The sequence below is a fragment of the Salvelinus fontinalis genome, unplaced genomic scaffold (genome assembly GCF_029448725.1).
Source record: "Salvelinus fontinalis isolate EN_2023a unplaced genomic scaffold, ASM2944872v1 scaffold_0002, whole genome shotgun sequence".
Lineage (NCBI taxonomy): Eukaryota > Metazoa > Chordata > Actinopteri > Salmoniformes > Salmonidae > Salvelinus > Salvelinus fontinalis.
Window position 1 is genome coordinate 1,972,739 of NW_026600211.1, and position 25,109 is coordinate 1,997,847.

Sequence of the window (25,109 nt, forward strand, 5' to 3'; positions counted from 1 at the left end):
GTGGGTGTGGGTGTGTGTATGAGTGTGGGTGTGTGTATGTGTATGAGTGTGGGTGTGTGTATGTGTATGAGTGTGGGTGTGTGTATGGGTGTGGGTGTGTGTATGTGTATGAGTGTGGGTGTGTGTATGTGTGTGGGTGTGTGTATGGGTGTGGGTGTGGGTATGGGTGTGTGTATGTGTATGAGTGTGGGTGTGTGTATGTGTATGGGTGTGGGTGTGTGTATGGGTGTGGGTGTGTGTATGGGTGTGGGTGTGTGTATGTGTATGGGTATGGGTGTGTGTATGTGTATGAGTGTGGGTGTGTGTATGGGTGTGGGTGTGTGTATGTGTATGTGTATGAGTGTGGGTGTGTGTATGTGTATGAGTGTGTGTGTGTGTATGTGTGTGGGTGTGTGTATGTGTATGAGTGTGGGTGTGTGTATGTGTATGAGTGTGGGTGTGTGTATGGGTGTGGGTGTGTGTATGTGTATGAGTGTGGGTGTGTGCATGGCTGTGTGTGTGTGTATGTGTATGTGTATGAGTGTGGGTGTGTGTATGGGTGTGGGTGTGTGTATGGGTGTGAGTGTGTGTATGTGTATGAGTGTGGGTGTGCGTATGTGTATGAGTGTGGGTGTGTGTATGTGTATGAGTGTGGGTGTGTGTATGGGTGTGGGTGTGGGTATGTGTATGTGTATGAGTGTGGGTGTGTGTATGTGTATGAGTGTGTGTATGGGTGTGTGTATGTGTATGGGTGTGGGTGTGTGTATGTGTATGAGTGTGGGTGTGTGTATGTGTATGGGTGTGGGTGTGTGTATGTGTATGAGTGTGGGTGTGTGTATGTGTATGAGTGTGGGTGTGTGTATGGGTGTGGGTGTGGGTATGTGTATGGGTGTGGGTGTGTGTATGGGTGTGGGTGTGTGTATGTGTATGAGTGTGGGTGTGTGTATGTGTATGAGTGTGGGTGTGTGTATGTGTATGAGTGTGGGTGTGTGTATGGGTGTGGGTGTGTGTATGGGTGTGGGTGTGTGTATGGGTGTGGGTGTGTGTATGTGTATGAGTGTGGGTGTGTGTATGTGTATGAGTGTGGGTGTGTGTATGTGTATGAGTGTGGGTGTGTGTATGGGTGTGGGTGTGTGTATGTGTATGAGTGTGGGTGTGTGTATGTGTATGAGTGTGGGTGTGTGTATGTGTATGGGTGTGGGTGTGTGTATGTGTATGAGTGTGGGTGTGTGTATGGGTGTGGGTGTGTGTATGTGTATGAGTGTGGGTGTGTGTATGTGTATGAGTGTGGGTGTGTGTATGGGTGTGGATGTGGGTGTGTGTATGAGTGTGGGTGTGTGTATGTGTATGAGTGTGGGTGTGTGTATGGGTGTGGGTGTGGGTATGTGTATGGGTGTGGGTGTGTGTATGGGTGTGGGTGTGTGTATGTGTATGAGTGTGGGTGTGTGTATGTGTATGAGTGTGGGTGTGTGTATGGGTGTGGATGTGGGTGTGTGTATGAGTGTGGGTGTGTGTATGTGTATGAGTGTGGGTGTGTGTATGGGTGTGGGTGTGGGTATGTGTATGGGTGTGGGTGTGTGTATGGGTGTGGGTGTGTGTATGTGTATGTGTATGGGTGTGTGTATGTGTATGAGTGTGGGTGTGTGTATGTGTATGAGTGTGGGTGTGTGTATGGGTGTGTGTGTGTATGTGTATGAGTGTGGGTGTGTGTATGGGTGTGGGTGTGTGTATGTGTATGAGTGTGGGTGTGTGTATGTGTATGGGTGTGGGTGTGTGTATGTGTATGAGTGTGGGTGTGTGTATGTGTATGGGTGTGGGTGTGTGTATGGGTGTGGGTGTGGGTGTGTGTATGAGTGTGGGTGTGTGTATGTGTATGAGTGTGGGTGTGTGTATGTGTATGAGTGTGGGTGTGTGTATGTGTATGAGTGTGGGTGTGTGTATGTGTATGGGTGTGGGTGTGTGTATGTGGGTGTGTGTATGTGTATGAGTGTGGGTGTGTGTATGGGTGTGGGTGTGTGTATGTGTATGGGTGTGGGTGTGTGTATGTGGGTGTGTGTATGTGTATGAGTGTGGGTGTGTGTATGGGTGTGGGTGTGTGTATGTGTATGAGTGTGGGTGTGTGTATGTGTATGAGTGTGGGTGTGTGCATGGCTGTGTGTGTGTGTATGTGTATGTGTATGAGTGTGGGTGTGTGTATGGGTGTGGGTGTGTGTATGGGTGTGAGTGTGGGTGTGTGTATGGGTGTGGGTGTGTGTATGGGTGTGGGTGTGTGTATGGGTGTGGGTGTGTGTATGTGTATGTGTATGAGTGTGGGTGTGTGTATGTGTATGAGTGTGGGTGTGTGTATGGGTGTGGGTGTGTGTATGTGTATGAGTGTGGGTGTGTGCATGGCTGTGTGTGTGTGTATGTGTATGTGTATGAGTGTGGGTGTGTGTATGGGTGTGGGTGTGTGTATGGGTGTGAGTGTGGGTGTGTGTATGGGTGTGGGTGTGTGTATGGGTGTGGGTGTGTGTATGGGTGTGGGTGTGTGTATGGGTGTGGGTGTGTGTATGTGTATGGGTGTGGGTGTGTGTATGGGTGTGGGTGTGTGTATGGGTGTGGGTGTGGGTGTGTGTATGTGTATGGTTGTGGGTGTGTGTATGGGTTTGGGTGTGTGTATGGGTGTGTGTATGGGTGTGGGTGTGTGTATGGGTGTGGGTGTGGGTGTGTGTATGTGTATGGGTGTGTGTATGGGTGTGGGTGTGTATGGGTGTGGGTGTGTGTATGGGTGTGGGTGTGGGTGTGTGTATGTGTGTGGGTGTGTGTATGGGTGTGAGTGTGGGTGTGTGTATGGGTGTGGGTGTGTGTATGGGTGTGGGTGTGTGTATGGGTGTGCGTGTGTGTATGGGTGTGGGTGTGGGTGTGTGTATGTGTATGGGTGTGGGTGTGTGTATGGGTGTGGGTGTGTGTATGTATATGTGTGTGGGTGTGTGTATGTGTATGAGTGTGGGTGTGTGTATGTGTATGGGTGTGGGTGTGTGTATGTGTATGAGTGTGGGTGTGTGTATGTGTATGTGTGTGTGTGTGGGTGTGTGTGTATGGGTGTGGGTGTGTGTATGAGTGTGGGTGTGTGTATGTGTATGAGTGTGGGTGTGTGTATGTGTATGAGTGTGGGTGTGTGTATGTGTATGAGTGTGTATGGGTGTGGGTGTGTGTATGAGTGTGGGTGTGTGTATGTGTATGAGTGTGGGTGTGTGTATGTGTATGAGTGTGTATGGGTGTGGGTGTGTGTATGAGTGTGGGTGTGTGTATGTGTATGAGTGTGGGTGTGTGTATGTGTATGAGTGTGTATGGGTGTGGGTGTGGGTGTGTGTATGTGTATGGGTGTGTGTATGTGTATGTGTATGAGTGTGTATGGGTGTGGGTGTGGGTGTGTGTATGTGTATGGGTGTGGGTGTGTGTATGTGTATGGGTGTGGGTGTGTGTATGTGTGTGTGTGTGGGTGTGTGTATGTGTATGAGTGTGGGTGTGTGTATGTGTATGGGTGTGGGTGTGTGGGTGTGTATGAGTGTGGGTGTGTGTATGTTTATGAGTGTGGGTGTGTGTATGTGTATGGGTGTGGGTGTTTGTATGTGTATGAGTGTGGGTGTGTGTGGGTGTGTGTATGTGTATGAGTGTGGGTGTGTGTATGTGTATGGGTGTGGGTGTGTGTATGTGTATGAGTGTGGGTGTGTGTATGTGTATGAGTGTGTATGGGTGTGGGTGTGGGTGTGTGTATGTGTACGGGTGTGGGTATGTGTATGTGTATGAGTGTGTATGGGTGTGGGTGTGGGTGATTGTGTTTTTAGGTGGAACTCCATGAACTAAATGTTTGTGGCTTAAAGCAACTATTTGATCATTGTTAATGGAATTGTTTGTAATCATAAAGTGCTTTGAAAGGCTGATCATGGCACACATCAACTCCATCATCCCAGTCACCCTACAGACCCACTCCAATTTGCATACCACCTCAACAGATCTACCGACGATGCAATTTCAGGTGTACTCCACACTGCCCTCTCCCTTCTGGGTGTTAATCGACAACAGCTTAGTGTTCAACACCATAGTGCCCTCGTCACCAAACTTTGGTCCCTGGGACTGAACACCTCCCTCTGCAACTGGCTCCTGGAATTCCTGACGGGCCACCCTCAGGGGGTGAAGGTAGGTAACAACACCTCCGCCACACTGACCGTCAGGACACGCTGCCAGGACAACAACCTCTCCCTCAACATCAGCAAGACCAAGGAGTTGTTCGTGGACTATAGGGAACAGGGGGGCCACCCACAACAACAGGGCTGTAGTGGACAGGTTCAAGAGCTTCAAGTTCCTCTTTGTCCACATCACTGAGGACTTAACACTGCAGTGCCTATTCTCCCTCAGGAGGCTGAAAGGATTTGGCATGGCCCCTCAGATCGCAAGGAACTTTTACAGCTGCACCATCGAGAGCATTCTAACTGGTTGTAGAACCGTCTGGTATGGCAACTGCACCGCCCTCAACCGGAAGGCCCTACAGAGGGTGGTGCAGACGGCCCAACACGTTACTGGGGGTGAGCTCCCAGCCATCCAGGACGTACACTATCTGTCTGAGAAAAGCCCAAAAAATGGTCAAAGACTCCAGCCACCTGAGACATGGGCTGTTCTCCATGCTCAGGTTTGGCAGATGGTACCAGTGCATCAAGGCCCAGACCAACAGACTCCTAAACAGCTTTCTACCCCCTGGCCATAAGACTGTTAAATGTCTAACAACTACACACCTACACTGCTGCTAAAATTATTATTGATTAGATGTATTACAACCATTATGCTGGTGTTCATTGGTTATTGATTGCCATTAACATTAGTATTTATCTATTTATCCTGTTACCAGTCACCTTTCAGCCCTGTCTACATGTATATTTACATTTACATTTTAGTCATTTAGCAGACGCTCTTATCCAGAGCGACTTACAGTAGAGTGAATACATTTTTATTACATTTTTACATACTGAGACAAGGATATCCCTACCGGCCAAACCCTCCCTAACCCGGACGACGTTATGCCAATTGTGCGTCGCCCCACGGACCTCCCGGTTGCGGCCGGCTGCGACAGAGCCTGGGCGCGAACCCAGAGACTCTGGTGGCGCAGCTAGCACTGCGATGCTGTGTCCTAGACAACTGCACCACCCGGGAGGCAATATCATGCTACCAGTCACTTTTCAGCCCTGTTTACATGTATATCTTGATACCAGTCACATTTCAGCCATGTTTACATGTATATCCTGCTAACAGTCACTTTTCAGCCCTGTCTACATGTATATCATGCTACCAGTCACTTTTCAGCCCTGTTTACATGTATATCTTGATACCAGTCACATTTCAGCCATGTTTACATGTGTATCCAGCTACCAGTCACATTTCAGCCCTGTTTACATGTATATCCTTCTACCAGTCACATTTCAGCCCTGTTTACATGTATACATGTATATCCTGCTACCAATCACTTTTCAGCCCTGTTTGCATGTATATCCTGCTACCAGTCACTTTTCAGCCCTGTTTGCATGTATATCCTTCTACCAGTCACATTTCAGCCCTGTTTACATGTATGTCCTGCTACCAGTCACTTTTCAGCCATAGTTCACATGTATATCCTGCTACCAGTCACTTTTCAGCCCTGTTTACATGTATATCCTGCTACCAGTCACTTTTCAGCCATGTTTATATGTATATCCTTCTACCAGTCACTTTTCAGCCCTGTTTACATGTATGTCCTGCTACCAGTCACATTTCAGCCCTGTTTACATGCATATCCTAATAGCAGTCACTTTTCAGCCCTGTTTACATGTCTATCCTGCTACCAGTCACTTTTCAGCCCTGTTTACATGTATATCCTGCTACCAGTCACTTTTCAGCACTGTTTACATGTATATCATGCTACCAGTCACTTTTCAGCCCTGTTTACATGTATATCCTGCTACAAGTCACTTTTCATCCCTGTTTACATGCATATCCTGCTACCAGTCACTTTTCAGCCCTGTTTACATGTCTATCCTGCTACCAGTCACTTTTCAGCCCTGTTTAAATGTATATCCTGCTACCAGTCACTTTTCAGCCCTGTTTACATGTCTATCCTGCTACCAGTCACTTTTCAGCCCTGTTTAAATGTATATCCTACTACTAGTCACTTTTCAGCCCTGTTTACATGCATATCCTGCTACCAGTCACTTTTCAGCCCTGTTTACATGTCTATCCTGCTACTAGTCACTTGTCAGCCCTGTTTACATGTCTATCCTGCTACTAGTCACTTTTCAGCCCTGTTTACATGTATATCCTGCTACCAGTCACTTTTCAGCCCTGTTTACATGTATACATGTATATCCTGCTACCAGTCACATTTCAGCCCTGTTCACATGTATATCCTGCTACCAGTCACTTTTCAGCCCTGTTCACATGTATATCCTGCTACCAGTCACATTTCAGCCCTGTTTAAATGTATATCCTACTACTAGTCACTTTTCAGCCCTGTTTAAATGTATATCCTGCTACCAGTCACATGTCAGCCCTGTTTACATGTATATCATGCTACCAGTCACTTTTCAGCCCTGTTTACATGTATATCATGCTACCAGTCACTTTTCAGCCTTGTTTACGTGTATATCCTGCTACCAGTCACTTTCAGCCCTGTTTACATGTATATCCTGCTACCAGTCACTTTTCAGCCATGTTTATATGTATATCCTGCTACCAGTCACTTTTCAGCCCTGTTTACATGTATATCCTGCTACCAGTCACATTTCAGCCCTGTTTACATGCATATCCTGCTACCAGTCACTTTTCAGCCCTGTTTACATGTATATCCTGCTACCAGTCACTTTTCAGCCATTTTTATGTATATATCCTTCTACCAGTCACATTTAAGCCCTGTTTACATGTATATTCTGCTACCAGTCACATTTCAGCCCGGTTTAAATGCATATCCTGCTACCAGTCACTTTTCAGCCCTGTTTACATGTATGTCCTGCTACCAGTCACTTTTCAGCCCTGTTTACTTGTACAGTATATCCTTCTACCAGTCACTTTTCAACCCTGTTTAAATATATATCCTGCTACCAGTCACATTTCAGCCCTGTTTAAATGTATATTCTTCTACCAGTCACTTTTCAGCCCTGTTTACATGTATATCCTGCTACCAGTCACATTCAGCCCTGTTTACATGCATATCCTGCTACCAGTCACTTTTCAGCCCTTTTTACATGCATATCCTGCTACCAGTCACTTTTCAGCACTGTTTACATGTATATCCTGCTACCAGTCACTTTTCAGCCCTGTTTACATGTATATCCTGCTACAAGTCACTTTTCATCCCTGTTTACATGTATATCCTGCTACCAGTCACATTTCAGCCCTGTTTACATGCATATCCTGCTACCAGTCACTTTTCAGCCCAGTTTACATGTATATTCTGCTACCAGTCACTTTTCAGCCATGTTTATATATATATCCTTCTACCAGTCACATTTCAGCCCTGTTTACATGTATATTCTGCTACCAGTCACTTTTCAGCCCTGTTTACATGCATATCCTGCTACCAGTCACTTTTCAGCCCTGTTTACATGCATATCCTGCTACCAGTCACTTTTCAGCCCTGTTTACATGTATGTCCTGCTACCAGTCACTTTTCAGCCCTGTTTACTTGTACAGTATATCCTGCTACCAGTCACTTTTCAGCCCTGTTTACATGTATATCCTGCTACCAGTCACTTTTCAGCCCTGTTTACATGTATATCCTTCTACCAGTCACATTTCAGCCCTGTTTACATGTATGTCCTGCCACCAGTCACATTTCAGCCCTGTTTACATGCATATCCTGCTATCAGTCATTTTTCAGCCCTGTTTACATGCATATCCTGCTACCCGTCACTTTTCAGCCCTGTTTACATGTATATCCTGCTACCAGTCACTTGTCAGCCCTGTTTACCTGTATATCCTGCTACCAGTCACGTTTCAGCCCTGTTTACATGTATATCCTGCTACGAGTCACTTTCCAGCCCTGTTTACATGTATATTGCGCTACCAGTCACTTTTCAGCCCTGTTTACATGCATATCCTGCTACCAGACACTTTTCAACCCTGTATACATGTATATCATGCTACCAGTCACATTTCAGCCCTGTTTACATGTATATCCTGCTACCAGTCACTTTTCAGCCCTGTATACATGTCTATCCTGCTACCAGTCACTTTTCAGCCCTGTTTACATGTATATCCTGCTACCAGTCACCTTTCAGCCCTGTTTGCATGTATATCATGATACCAGTCACATTTCAGCCCTGTTTACATGTATGTCCTGCCACCAGTCACATTTCAGCCCTGTTTACATGCATATCCTGCTACCAGTCACTTTTCAGCCCTGTTTACATGCATATCCTACTACCCGTCACTTTTCAGCCCTGTTAACCTGTATATCCTGCTACCAGTCACTTTTCAGCCCTGTCTACATGTATATCCTTCTACCAATCACTTTTCAGACCTGTTCACATGTATATCATGCTACCAGTCACTTTTCAGCCCTGTTCACATGTATATCCTGCTACCAGTCACTTTCAGCCATGTTTATATGCATATCCTTCTACCAGTCACATTTCAGCCCTGTTTACATGTATATCCTTCTACCAGTCACATTTCAGCCCTGTTTACATGTATGTCCTGCCACCAGTCACATTTCAGCCCTGTTTACATGCATATCCTGCCACCAGTCACATTTCAGCCCTGTTTACATGCATATCCTGCTACCAGTCACTTTACAGCACTGTTTACATGTATGTCCTGCTACCAGTCACTTTTCAGCCCTGATTACATGTATAGCCTGCTACCAGTCACTTTTCAGCCTTGTTTACATGTATAGCCTACTACCAGTCACTTTTCAGCACTTTTTACATGTATATCATGCTACCAGTCACTTTTCAGCCCTGTTTACATGCATATCCTGCTACCAGTCACTTTTCAGCCCTGTTTACTTGTACAGTATATCCTTCTACCAGTCACTTTTCAGCCCTGTTTACATGTATATCCTGCTACCAGTCACTTTTCAGCCCTGTTTACATGTATATCCTTCTACCAGTCACATTTCAGCCCTGTTTACATGTATGTCCTGCCACCAGTCACATTTCAGCCCTGTTTACATGCATATCCTGCTATCAGTCATTTTTCAGCCCTGTTTACATGCATATCCTGCTACCCGTCACTTTTCAGCCCTGTTTACATGTATATCCTGCTACCAGTCACTTGTCAGCCCTGTTTACCTGTATATCCTGCTACCAGTCACGTTTCAGCCCTGTTTACATGTATATCCTGCTACGAGTCACTTTCCAGCCCTGTTTACATGTATATTGCGCTACCAGTCACTTTTCAGCCCTGTTTACATGCATATCCTGCTACCAGACACTTTTCAACCCTGTATACATGTATATCATGCTACCAGTCACATTTCAGCCCTGTTTACATGTATATCCTGCTACCAGTCACTTTTCAGCCCTGTATACATGTCTATCCTGCTACCAGTCACTTTTCAGCCCTGTTTACATGTATATCCTGCTACCAGTCACTTTTCAGCCCTGTTTGCATGTATATCATGCTACCAGTCACATTTCAGCCCTGTTTACATGTATGTCCTGCCACCAGTCACATTTCAGCCCTGTTTACATGCATATCCTGCTACCAGTCACTTTTCAGCCCTGTTTACATGCATATCCTACTACCCGTCACTTTTCAGCCCTGTTAACCTGTATATCCTGCTACCAGTCACTTTTCAGCCCTGTCTACATGTATATCCTTCTACCAATCACTTTTCAGACCTGTTCACATGTATATCATGCTACCAGTCACTTTTCAGCCCTGTTCACATGTATATCCTGCTACCAGTCACTTTTCAACCCTGTTTAAATATATATCCTGCTACCAGTCACATTTCAGCCCTGTTTAAATGTATATTCTTCTACCAGTCACTTTTCAGCCCTGTTTACATGTATATCCTGCTACCAGTCACATTCAGCCCTGTTTACATGCATATCCTGCTACCAGTCACTTTTCAGCCCTTTTTACATGCATATCCTGCTACCAGTCACTTTTCAGCACTGTTTACATGTATATCCTGCTACCAGTCACTTTTCAGCCCTGTTTACATGTATATCCTGCTACAAGTCACTTTTCATCCCTGTTTACATGTATATCCTGCTACCAGTCACATTTCAGCCCTGTTTACATGCATATCCTGCTACCAGTCACTTTTCAGCCCAGTTTACATGTATATTCTGCTACCAGTCACTTTTCAGCCATGTTTATATATATATCCTTCTACCAGTCACATTTCAGCCCTGTTTACATGTATATTCTGCTACCAGTCACTTTTCAGCCCTGTTTACATGCATATCCTGCTACCAGTCACTTTTCAGCCCTGTTTACATGCATATCCTGCTACCAGTCACTTTTCAGCCCTGTTTACATGTATGTCCTGCTACCAGTCACTTTTCAGCCCTGTTTACTTGTACAGTATATCCTGCTACCAGTCACTTTTCAGCCCTGTTTACATGTATATCCTGCTACCAGTCACTTTTCAGCCCTGTTTACATGTATATCCTTCTACCAGTCACATTTCAGCCCTGTTTACATGTATGTCCTGCCACCAGTCACATTTCAGCCCTGTTTACATGCATATCCTGCTATCAGTCATTTTTCAGCCCTGTTTACATGCATATCCTGCTACCCGTCACTTTTCAGCCCTGTTTACATGTATATCCTGCTACCAGTCACTTGTCAGCCCTGTTTACCTGTATATCCTGCTACCAGTCACGTTTCAGCCCTGTTTACATGTATATCCTGCTACGAGTCACTTTCCAGCCCTGTTTACATGTATATTGCGCTACCAGTCACTTTTCAGCCCTGTTTACATGCATATCCTGCTACCAGACACTTTTCAACCCTGTATACATGTATATCATGCTACCAGTCACATTTCAGCCCTGTTTACATGTATATCCTGCTACCAGTCACTTTTCAGCCCTGTATACATGTCTATCCTGCTACCAGTCACTTTTCAGCCCTGTTTACATGTATATCCTGCTACCAGTCACCTTTCAGCCCTGTTTGCATGTATATCATGATACCAGTCACATTTCAGCCCTGTTTACATGTATGTCCTGCCACCAGTCACATTTCAGCCCTGTTTACATGCATATCCTGCTACCAGTCACTTTTCAGCCCTGTTTACATGCATATCCTACTACCCGTCACTTTTCAGCCCTGTTAACCTGTATATCCTGCTACCAGTCACTTTTCAGCCCTGTCTACATGTATATCCTTCTACCAATCACTTTTCAGACCTGTTCACATGTATATCATGCTACCAGTCACTTTTCAGCCCTGTTCACATGTATATCCTGCTACCAGTCACTTTCAGCCATGTTTATATGCATATCCTTCTACCAGTCACATTTCAGCCCTGTTTACATGTATATCCTTCTACCAGTCACATTTCAGCCCTGTTTACATGTATGTCCTGCCACCAGTCACATTTCAGCCCTGTTTACATGCATATCCTGCCACCAGTCACATTTCAGCCCTGTTTACATGCATATCCTGCTACCAGTCACTTTACAGCACTGTTTACATGTATGTCCTGCTACCAGTCACTTTTCAGCCCTGATTACATGTATAGCCTGCTACCAGTCACTTTTCAGCCTTGTTTACATGTATAGCCTACTACCAGTCACTTTTCAGCACTTTTTACATGTATATCATGCTACCAGTCACTTTTCAGCCCTGTTTACATGCATATCCTGCTACCAGTCACTTTTCAGCCCTGTTTACTTGTACAGTATATCCTTCTACCAGTCACTTTTCAGCCCTGTTTACATGTATATCCTGCTACCAGTCACTTTTCAGCCCTGTTTACATGTATATCCTTCTACCAGTCACATTTCAGCCCTGTTTACATGTATGTCCTGCCACCAGTCACATTTCAGCCCTGTTTACATGCATATCCTGCTATCAGTCATTTTTCAGCCCTGTTTACATGCATATCCTGCTACCCGTCACTTTTCAGCCCTGTTTACATGTATATCCTGCTACCAGTCACTTGTCAGCCCTGTTTACCTGTATATCCTGCTACCAGTCACGTTTCAGCCCTGTTTACATGTATATCCTGCTACGAGTCACTTTCCAGCCCTGTTTACATGTATATTGCGCTACCAGTCACTTTTCAGCCCTGTTTACATGCATATCCTGCTACCAGACACTTTTCAACCCTGTATACATGTATATCATGCTACCAGTCACATTTCAGCCCTGTTTACATGTATATCCTGCTACCAGTCACTTTTCAGCCCTGTATACATGTCTATCCTGCTACCAGTCACTTTTCAGCCCTGTTTACATGTATATCCTGCTACCAGTCACTTTTCAGCCCTGTTTGCATGTATATCATGCTACCAGTCACATTTCAGCCCTGTTTACATGTATGTCCTGCCACCAGTCACATTTCAGCCCTGTTTACATGCATATCCTGCTACCAGTCACTTTTCAGCCCTGTTTACATGCATATCCTACTACCCGTCACTTTTCAGCCCTGTTAACCTGTATATCCTGCTACCAGTCACTTTTCAGCCCTGTCTACATGTATATCCTTCTACCAATCACTTTTCAGACCTGTTCACATGTATATCATGCTACCAGTCACTTTTCAGCCCTGTTCACATGTATATCCTGCTACCAGTCACTTTCAGCCATGTTTATATGCATATCCTTCTACCAGTCACATTTCAGCCCTGTTTACATGTATATCCTTCTACCAGTCACATTTCAGCCCTGTTTACATGTATGTCCTGCCACCAGTCACATTTCAGCCCTGTTTACATGCATATCCTGCCACCAGTCACATTTCAGCCCTGTTTACATGCATATCCTGCTACCAGTCACTTTACAGCACTGTTTACATGTATGTCCTGCTACCAGTCACTTTTCAGCCCTGATTACATGTATAGCCTGCTACCAGTCACTTTTCAGCCTTGTTTACATGTATAGCCTACTACCAGTCACTTTTCAGCACTTTTTACATGTATATCATGCTACCAGTCACTTTTCAGCCCTGTTTACATGCATATCCTGCTACCAGTCACTTTTCAGCCCTGTTTACATGCATATCCTGCTACCAGTCACTTTTCAGCCCTGTATACATGTATATCATGCTACCAGTCACATTTCAGCCCTGTTTACATGTATATCCTGCTACCAGTCACTTTTCAGCCCTGTATACATGTCTATCCTGCTACCAGTCACTTTTCAGCCCTGTTTACATGTATATCCTGCTACCAATCACTTTTCAGCCCTGTTTGCATGTATATCATGCTATCAGTCACTTTTCAGCCTTGTTTACATGTATATCCTGCTACCAGTCACTTTCCAGCCCTGTCTACATGTATATCCTTCTACCAGTCACTTTTCAGACCTGTTCACATGTATATCCTGCTACCAGTCACTTTTCAGCCCTGTTCACATGTATATCCTGCTACCAGTCACTTTTCAGCCCTGTTTACATGTATATCCTGCTACTAGTCACTTTTCAGCCCTGTTTACATGTATATCCTGCTACCAGTCACTTGTCAGCCCTGTTTACCTGTATATCATGCTACCAGTCACGTTTCAGCCGTGTTTACATGTATATCCTGCTACCAGTCACTTTCCAGCCCTGTTTACATGTATATCATGCTACCAGTCACTTTTCAGCCCTGTTTACATGCATATCCTGCTCCCAGTCACTTTTCAGCCCTGTATACATGTATATCATGCTACCAGTCACATTTCAGCCCTGTTTACATGTATATCCTGCTACCAGTAACTTTTCAGCCCTGTATACATGTATAGCCTACTACCAGTCACTTTTCAGCACTGTTTACATGTATATCATGCTACCAGTCACTTTTCAGCCCTGTTTACATGCATATCCTGCTACCAGTCACTTTTCAGCCCTGTTTACATGCATATCCTGCTACCAGTCACTTTTCAGCCCTGTATACATGTATATCATGCTACCAGTCACATTTCAGCCCTGTTTACATGCATATCCTGCTACCAGTCACTTTTCAGCCCTGTTTACATGTATATCCTGCTACCAGTCACTTTTCAGCCATTTTTATGTATATATCCTTCTACCAGTCACATTTAAGCCCTGTTTACATGTATATTCTGCTACCAGTCACATTTCAGCCCGGTTTAAATGCATATCCTGCTACCAGTCACTTTTCAGCCCTGTTTACATGTATGTCCTGCTACCAGTCACTTTTCAGCCCTGTTTACTTGTACAGTATATCCTTCTACCAGTCACTTTTCAACCCTGTTTAAATATATATCCTGCTACCAGTCACATTTCAGCCCTGTTTAAATGTATATTCTTCTACCAGTCACTTTTCAGCCCTGTTTACATGTATATCCTGCTACCAGTCACATTCAGCCCTGTTTACATGCATATCCTGCTACCAGTCACTTTTCAGCCCTTTTTACATGCATATCCTGCTACCAGTCACTTTTCAGCACTGTTTACATGTATATCCTGCTACCAGTCACTTTTCAGCCCTGTTTACATGTATATCCTGCTACAAGTCACTTTTCATCCCTGTTTACATGTATATCCTGCTACCAGTCACATTTCAGCCCTGTTTACATGCATATCCTGCTACCAGTCACTTTTCAGCCCAGTTTACATGTATATTCTGCTACCAGTCACTTTTCAGCCATGTTTATATATATATCCTTCTACCAGTCACATTTCAGCCCTGTTTACATGTATATTCTGCTACCAGTCACTTTTCAGCCCTGTTTACATGCATATCCTGCTACCAGTCACTTTTCAGCCCTGTTTACATGCATATCCTGCTACCAGTCACTTTTCAGCCCTGTTTACATGTATGTCCTGCTACCAGTCACTTTTCAGCCCTGTTTACTTGTACAGTATATCCTGCTACCAGTCACTTTTCAGCCCTGTTTACATGTATATCCTGCTACCAGTCACTTTTCAGCCCTGTTTACATGTATATCCTTCTACCAGTCACATTTCAGCCCTGTTTACATGTATGTCCTGCCACCAGTCACATTTCAGCCCTGTTTACATGCATATCCTGCTATCAGTCATTTTTCAGCCCTGTTTACATGCATATCCTGCTACCCGTCACTTTTCAGCCCTGTTTACATGTATATCCTGCTACCAGTCACTTGTCAGCCCTGTTTACCTGTATATCCTGCTACCAGTCACGTTTCAGCCCTGTTTACATGTATATCCTGCTACGAGTCACTTTCCAGCCCTGTTTACATGTATATTGCGCTACCAGTCACTTTTCAGCCCTGTTTACATGCATATCCTGCTACCAGACACTTTTCAACCCTGTATACATGTATATCATGCTACCAGTCACATTTCAGCCCTGTTTACATGTATATCCTGCTACCAGTCACTTTTCAGCCCTGTATACATGTCTATCCTGCTACCAGTCACTTTTCAGCCCTGTTTACATGTATATCCTGCTACCAGTCACCTTTCAGCCCTGTTTGCATGTATATCATGATACCAGTCACATTTCAGCCCTGTTTACATGTATGTCCTGCCACCAGTCACATTTCAGCCCTGTTTACATGCATATCCTGCTACCAGTCACTTTTCAGCCCTGTTTACATGCATATCCTACTACCCGTCACTTTTCAGCCCTGTTAACCTGTATATCCTGCTACCAGTCACTTTTCAGCCCTGTCTACATGTATATCCTTCTACCAATCACTTTTCAGACCTGTTCACATGTATATCATGCTACCAGTCACTTTTCAGCCCTGTTCACATGTATATCCTGCTACCAGTCACTTTCAGCCATGTTTATATGCATATCCTTCTACCAGTCACATTTCAGCCCTGTTTACATGTATATCCTTCTACCAGTCACATTTCAGCCCTGTTTACATGTATGTCCTGCCACCAGTCACATTTCAGCCCTGTTTACATGCATATCCTGCCACCAGTCACATTTCAGCCCTGTTTACATGCATATCCTGCTACCAGTCACTTTACAGCACTGTTTACATGTATGTCCTGCTACCAGTCACTTTTCAGCCCTGATTACATGTATAGCCTGCTACCAGTCACTTTTCAGCCTTGTTTACATGTATAGCCTACTACCAGTCACTTTTCAGCACTTTTTACATGTATATCATGCTACCAGTCACTTTTCAGCCCTGTTTACATGCATATCCTGCTACCAGTCACTTTTCAGCCCTGTTTACTTGTACAGTATATCCTTCTACCAGTCACTTTTCAGCCCTGTTTACATGTATATCCTGCTACCAGTCACTTTTCAGCCCTGTTTACATGTATATCCTTCTACCAGTCACATTTCAGCCCTGTTTACATGTATGTCCTGCCACCAGTCACATTTCAGCCCTGTTTACATGCATATCCTGCTATCAGTCATTTTTCAGCCCTGTTTACATGCATATCCTGCTACCCGTCACTTTTCAGCCCTGTTTACATGTATATCCTGCTACCAGTCACTTGTCAGCCCTGTTTACCTGTATATCCTGCTACCAGTCACGTTTCAGCCCTGTTTACATGTATATCCTGCTACGAGTCACTTTCCAGCCCTGTTTACATGTATATTGCGCTACCAGTCACTTTTCAGCCCTGTTTACATGCATATCCTGCTATCAGTCATTTTTCAGCCCTGTTTACATGCATATCCTGCTACCCGTCACTTTTCAGCCCTGTTTACATGTATATCCTGCTACCAGTCACTTTTCAGCCCTGTATACATGTCTATCCTGCTACCAGTCACTTTTCAGCCCTGTTTACATGTATATCCTGCTACCAATCACTTTTCAGCCCTGTTTGCATGTATATCATGCTATCAGTCACTTTTCAGCCTTGTTTACATGTATATCCTGCTACCAGTCACTTTCCAGCCCTGTCTACATGTATATCCTTCTACCAGTCACTTTTCAGACCTGTTCACATGTATATCCTGCTACCAGTCACTTTTCAGCCCTGTTCACATGTATATCCTGCTACCAGTCACTTTTCAGCCCTGTTTACATGTATATCCTGCTACTAGTCACTTTTCAGCCCTGTTTACATGTATATCCTGCTACCAGTCACTTGTCAGCCCTGTTTACCTGTATATCATGCTACCAGTCACGTTTCAGCCGTGTTTACATGTATATCCTGCTACCAGTCACTTTCCAGCCCTGTTTACATGTATATCATGCTACCAGTCACTTTTCAGCCCTGTTTACATGCATATCCTGCTCCCAGTCACTTTTCAGCCCTGTATACATGTATATCATGCTACCAGTCACATTTCAGCCCTGTTTACATGTATATCCTGCTACCAGTAACTTTTCAGCCCTGTATACATGTATAGCCTACTACCAGTCACTTTTCAGCACTGTTTACATGTATATCATGCTACCAGTCACTTTTCAGCCCTGTTTACATGCATATCCTGCTACCAGTCACTTTTCAGCCCTGTTTACATGCATATCCTGCTACCAGTCACTTTTCAGCCCTGTATACATGTATATCATGCTACCAGTCACATTTCAGCCCTGTTTACATGCATATCCTGCTACCAGTCACTTTTCAGCCCTGTTTACATGTATATCCTGCTACCAGTCACTTTTCAGCCATTTTTATGTATATATCCTTCTACCAGTCACATTTAAGCCCTGTTTACATGTATATTCTGCTACCAGTCACATTTCAGCCCGGTTTAAATGCATATCCTGCTACCAGTCACTTTTCAGCCCTGTTTACATGTATGTCCTGCTACCAGTCACTTTTCAGCCCTGTTTACTTGTACAGTATATCCTTCTACCAGTCACTTTTCAACCCTGTTTAAATATATATCCTGCTACCAGTCACATTTCAGCCCTGTTTAAATGTATATTCTTCTACCAGTCACTTTTCAGCCCTGTTTACATGTATATCCTGCTACCAGTCACATTCAGCCCTGTTTACATGCATATCCTGCTACCAGTCACTTTTCAGCCCTTTTTACATGCATATCCTGCTACCAGTCACTTTTCAGCACTGTTTACATGTATATCCTGCTACCAGTCACTTTTCAGCCCTGTTTACATGTATATCCTGCTACAAGTCACTTTTCATCCCTGTTTACATGTATATCCTGCTACCAGTCACATTTCAGCCCTGTTTACATGCATATCCTGCTACCAGTCACTTTTCAGCCCAGTTTACATGTATATTCTGCTACCAGTCACTTTTCAGCCATGTTTATATATATATCCTTCTACCAGTCACATTTCAGCCCTGTTTACATGTATATTCTGCTACCAGTCACTTTTCAGCCCTGTTTACATGCATATCCTGCTACCAGTCACTTTTCAGCCCTGTTTACATGCATATCCTGCTACCAGTCACTTTTCAGCCCTGTTTACATGTATGTCCTGCTACCAGTCACTTTTCAGCCCTGTTTACTTGTACAGTATATCCTGCTACCAGTCACTTTTCAGCCCTGTTTACATGTATATCCTGCTACCAGTCACTTTTCAGCCCTGTTTACATGTATATCCTTCTACCAGTCACATTTCAGCCCTGTTTACATGTATGTCCTGCCACCAGTCACATTTCAGCCCTGTTTACATGCATATCCTGCTATCAGTCATTTTTCAGCCCTGTTTACATGCATATCCTGCTACCCGTCACTTTTCAGCCCTGTTTACATGTATATCCTGCTACCAGTCACTTGTCAGCCCTGTTTACCTGTATATCCTGCTACCAGTCACGTTTCAGCCCTGTTTACATGTATATCCTGCTACGAGTCACTTTCCAGCCCTGTTTACATGTATATTGCGCTACCAGTCACTTTTCAGCCCTGTTTACATGCATATCCTGCTACCAGACACTTTTCAACCCTGTATACATGTATATCATGCTACCAGTCACATTTCAGCCCTGTTTACATGTATATCCTGCTACCAGTCACTTTTCAGCCCTGTATACATGTCTATCCTGCTACCAGTCACTTTTCAGCCCTGTTTACATGTATATCCTGCTACCAGTCACCTTTCAGCCCTGTTTGCATGTATATCATGATACCAGTCACATTTCAGCCCTGTTTACATGTATGTCCTGCCACCAGTCACATTTCAGCCCTGTTTACATGCATATCCTGCTACCAGTCACTTTTCAGCCCTGTTTACATGCATATCCTACTACCCGTCACTTTTCAGCCCTGTTAACCTGTATATCCTGCTACCAGTCACTTTTCAGCCCTGTCTACATGTATATCCTTCTACCAATCACTTTTCAGACCTGTTCACATGTATATCATGCTACCAGTCACTTTTCAGCCCTGTTCACATGTATATCCTGCTACCAGTCACTTTCAGCCATGTTTATATGCATATCCTTCTACCAGTCACATTTCAGCCCTGTTTACATGTATATCCTTCTACCAGTCACATTTCAGCCCTGTTTACATGTATGTCCTGCCACCAGTCACATTTCAGCCCTGTTTACATGCATATCCTGCCACCAGTCACATTTCAGCCCTGTTTACATGCATATCCTGCTACCAGTCACTTTACAGCACTGTTTACATGTATGTCCTGCTACCAGTCACTTTTCAGCCCTGATTACATGTATAGCCTGCTACCAGTCACTTTTCAGCCTTGTTTACATGTATAGCCTACTACCAGTCACTTTTCAGCACTTTTTACATGTATATCATGCTACCAGTCACTTTTCAGCCCTGTTTACATGCATATCCTGCTACCAGTCACTTTTCAGCCCTGTTTACTTGTACAGTATATCCTTCTACCAGTCACTTTTCAGCCCTGTTTACATGTATATCCTGCTACCAGTCACTTTTCAGCCCTGTTTACATGTATATCCTTCTACCAGTCACATTTCAGCCCTGTTTACATGTATGTCCTGCCACCAGTCACATTTCAGCCCTGTTTACATGCATATCCTGCTATCAGTCATTTTTCAGCCCTGTTTACATGCATATCCTGCTACCCGTCACTTTTCAGCCCTGTTTACATGTATATCCTGCTACCAGTCACTTGTCAGCCCTGTTTACCTGTATATCCTGCTACCAGTCACGTTTCAGCCCTGTTTACATGTATATCCTGCTACGAGTCACTTTCCAGCCCTGTTTACATGTATATTGCGCTACCAGTCACTTTTCAGCCCTGTTTACATGCATATCCTGCTACCAGACACTTTTCAACCCTGTATACATGTATATCATGCTACCAGTCACATTTCAGCCCTGTTTACATGTATATCCTGCTACCAGTCACTTTTCAGCCCTGTATACATGTCTATCCTGCTACCAGTCACTTTTCAGCCCTGTTTACATGTATATCCTGCTACCAGTCACTTTTCAGCCCTGTTTGCATGTATATCATGCTACCAGTCACATTTCAGCCCTGTTTACATGTATGTCCTGCCACCAGTCACATTTCAGCCCTGTTTACATGCATATCCTGCTACCAGTCACTTTTCAGCCCTGTTTACATGCATATCCTACTACCCGTCACTTTTCAGCCCTGTTAACCTGTATATCCTGCTACCAGTCACTTTTCAGCCCTGTCTACATGTATATCCTTCTACCAATCACTTTTCAGACCTGTTCACATGTATATCATGCTACCAGTCACTTTTCAGCCCTGTTCACATGTATATCCTGCTACCAGTCACTTTCAGCCATGTTTATATGCATATCCTTCTACCAGTCACATTTCAGCCCTGTTTACATGTATATCCTTCTACCAGTCACATTTCAGCCCTGTTTACATGTATGTCCTGCCACCAGTCACATTTCAGCCCTGTTTACATGCATATCCTGCCACCAGTCACATTTCAGCCCTGTTTACATGCATATCCTGCTACCAGTCACTTTACAGCACTGTTTACATGTATGTCCTGCTACCAGTCACTTTTCAGCCCTGATTACATGTATAGCCTGCTACCAGTCACTTTTCAGCCTTGTTTACATGTATAGCCTACTACCAGTCACTTTTCAGCACTTTTTACATGTATATCATGCTACCAGTCACTTTTCAGCCCTGTTTACATGCATATCCTGCTACCAGTCACTTTTCAGCCCTGTTTACATGCATATCCTGCTACCAGTCACTTTTCAGCCCTGTATACATGTATATCATGCTACCAGTCACATTTCAGCCCTGTTTACATGTATATCCTGCTACCAGTCACTTTTCAGCCCTGTATACATGTCTATCCTGCTACCAGTCACTTTTCAGCCCTGTTTACATGTATATCCTGCTACCAATCACTTTTCAGCCCTGTTTGCATGTATATCATGCTATCAGTCACTTTTCAGCCTTGTTTACATGTATATCCTGCTACCAGTCACTTTCCAGCCCTGTCTACATGTATATCCTTCTACCAGTCACTTTTCAGACCTGTTCACATGTATATCCTGCTACCAGTCACTTTTCAGCCCTGTTCACATGTATATCCTGCTACCAGTCACTTTTCAGCCCTGTTTACATGTATATCCTGCTACTAGTCACTTTTCAGCCCTGTTTACATGTATATCCTGCTACCAGTCACTTGTCAGCCCTGTTTACCTGTATATCATGCTACCAGTCACGTTTCAGCCGTGTTTACATGTATATCCTGCTACCAGTCACTTTCCAGCCCTGTTTACATGTATATCATGCTACCAGTCACTTTTCAGCCCTGTTTACATGCATATCCTGCTCCCAGTCACTTTTCAGCCCTGTATACATGTATATCATGCTACCAGTCACATTTCAGCCCTGTTTACATGTATATCCTGCTACCAGTAACTTTTCAGCCCTGTATACATGTATAGCCTACTACCAGTCACTTTTCAGCACTGTTTACATGTATATCATGCTACCAGTCACTTTTCAGCCCTGTTTACATGCATATCCTGCTACCAGTCACTTTTCAGCCCTGTTTACATGCATATCCTGCTACCAGTCACTTTTCAGCCCTGTATACATGTATATCATGCTACCAGTCACATTTCAGCCCTGTTTACATGTATGTCCTGCCACCAGTCACATTTCAGCCCTGTTTACATGCATATCCTGCTATCATTCATTTTTCAGCCCTGTTTACATGCATATCCTGCTACCCGTCACTTTTCAGCCCTGTTTACATGTATATCCTGCTACCAGTCACTTGTCAGCCCTGTTTACCTGTATATCCTGCTACCAGTCACGTTTCAGCCCTGTTTACATGTATATCCTGCTACGAGTCACTTTCCAGCCCTGTTTACATGTATATTGCGCTACCAGTCACTTTTCAGCCCTGTTTACATGCATATCCTGCTACCAGACACTTTTCAACCCTGTATACATGTATATCATGCTACCAGTCACATTTCAGCCCTGTTTACATGTATATCCTGCTACCAGTCACTTTTCAGCCCTGTATACATGTCTATCCTGCTACCAGTCACTTTTCAGCCCTGTTTACATGTATATCCTGCTACCAGTCACTTTTCAGCCCTGTTTGCATGTATATCATGCTACCAGTCACATTTCAGCCCTGTTTACATGTATGTCCTGCCACCAGTCACATTTCAGCCCTGTTTACATGCATATCCTGCTACCAGTCACTTTTCAGCCCTGTTTACATGCATATCCTACTACCCGTCACTTTTCAGCCCTGTTAACCTGTATATCCTGCTACCAGTCACTTTTCAGCCCTGTCTACATGTATATCCTTCTACCAATCACTTTTCAGACCTGTTCACATGTATATCATGCTACCAGTCACTTTTCAGCCCTGTTCACATGTATATCCTGCTACCAGTCACTTTCAGCCATGTTTATATGCATATCCTTCTACCAGTCACTTTTCAGCCTTGTTTACATGTATAGCCTACTACCAGTCACTTTTCAGCACTGTTTACATGTATATCATGCTACCAGTCACTTTTCAGCCCTGTTTACATGCATATCCTGCTACCAGTCACTTTTCAGCCCTGTTTACATGCATATCCTGCTACCAGTCACTTTTCAGCCCTGTATACATGTATATCATGCTACCAGTCACATTTCAGCCCTGTTTACATGTATATCCTGCTACCAGTCACTTTTCAGCCCTGTATACATGTCTATCCTGCTACCAGTCACTTTTCAGCCCTGTTTACATGTATATCCTGCTACCAATCACTTTTCAGCCCTGTTTGCATGTATATCATGCTATCAGTCACTTTTCAGCCTTGTTTACATGTATATCCTGCTACCAGTCACTTTCCAGCCCTGTCTACATGTATATCCTTCTACCAGTCACTTTTCAGACCTGTTCACATGTATATCCTGCTACCAGTCACTTTTCAGCCCTGTTCACATGTATATCCTGCTACCAGTCACTTTTCAGCCCTGTTTACATGTATATCCTGCTACTAGTCACTTTTCAGCCCTGTTTACATGTATATCCTGCTACCAGTCACTTGTCAGCCCTGTTTACCTGTATATCATGCTACCAGTCACGTTTCAGCCGTGTTTACATGTATATCCTGCTACCAGTCACTTTCCAGCCCTGTTTACATGTATATCATGCTACCAGTCACTTTTCAGCCCTGTTTACATGCATATCCTGCTCCCAGTCACTTTTCAGCCCTGTATACATGTATATCATGCTACCAGTCACATTTCAGCCCTGTTTACATGTATATCCTGCTACCAGTAACTTTTCAGCCCTGTATACATGTATAGCCTACTACCAGTCACTTTTCAGCACTGTTTACATGTATATCATGCTACCAGTCACTTTTCAGCCCTGTTTACATGCATATCCTGCTACCAGTCACTTTTCAGCCCTGTTTACATGCATATCCTGCTACCAGTCACTTTTCAGCCCTGTAAACATGTATATCATGCTACCAGTCACATTTCAGCCCTGTTTACATGTATATCCTGCTACCAGTCACTTTTCAGCCCTGTATACATGTCTATCCTGCTACCAGTCACTTTTCAGCCCTGTTTACATGTATATCCTGCTACCAATCACTTTTCAGCCCTGTTTGCATGTATATCATGCTATCAGTCACTTTTCAGCCTTGTTTACATGTATATCCTGCTACCAGTCACTTTCCAGCCCTGTCTACATGTATATCCTTCTACCAGTCACTTTTCAGACCTGTTCACATGTATATCCTACTACCAGTCACTTTTCAGCCCTGTTCACATGTATATCCTGCTACCAGTCACTTTTCAGCCCTGTTTACATGTATATCCTGCTACTAGTCACTTTTCAGCCCTGTTTACATGTATATCCTGCTACCAGTCACTTGTCAGCCCTGTTTACCTGTATATCATGCTACCAGTCACGTTTCAGCCGTGTTTACATGTATATCCTGCTACCAGTCACTTTCCAGCCCTGTTTACATGTATATCATGCTACCAGTCACTTTTCAGCCCTGTTTACATGCATATCCTGCTACCAGTCACTTTTCAGCCCTGTATACATGTATATCATGCTACCAGTCACATTTCATCCCTGTTTACATGTATATCCTGCTACCAGTCACTTTTCAGCCCTGTATACATGTCTATCCTGCTACCAGTCACTTTTCAGCCCTGTTTACATGTATATCCTGCTACCAATCACTTTTCAGCCCTGTTTGCATGTATATCATGCTACCAGTCACTTTTCAGCCTTGTTAACCTGTATATCCTTCTACCAGTCACTTTTCAGACCTGTTCACATGTATATCCTGCTACCAGTCACTTTTCAGCCCTGTTCACATGTATATCCTGCTACCAGTCACTTTTCAGCCCTGTTTACATGTATATCCTGCTACTAGTCACTTTTCAGCCCTGTTTACATGTATATCCTGCTACCAGTCACTTTTCAGCCCTGTTTACATGTATATCCTGCTACCAATCACTTTTCAGCCCTGTTTGCATGTATATCATGCTACCAGTCACTTTTCAGCCTTGTTAACCTGTATATCCTTCTACCAGTCACTTTTCAGACCTGTTCACATGTATATCCTGCTACCAGTCACTTTTCAGCCCTGTTCACATGTATATCCTGCTACCAGTCACTTTTCAGCCCTGTTTACATG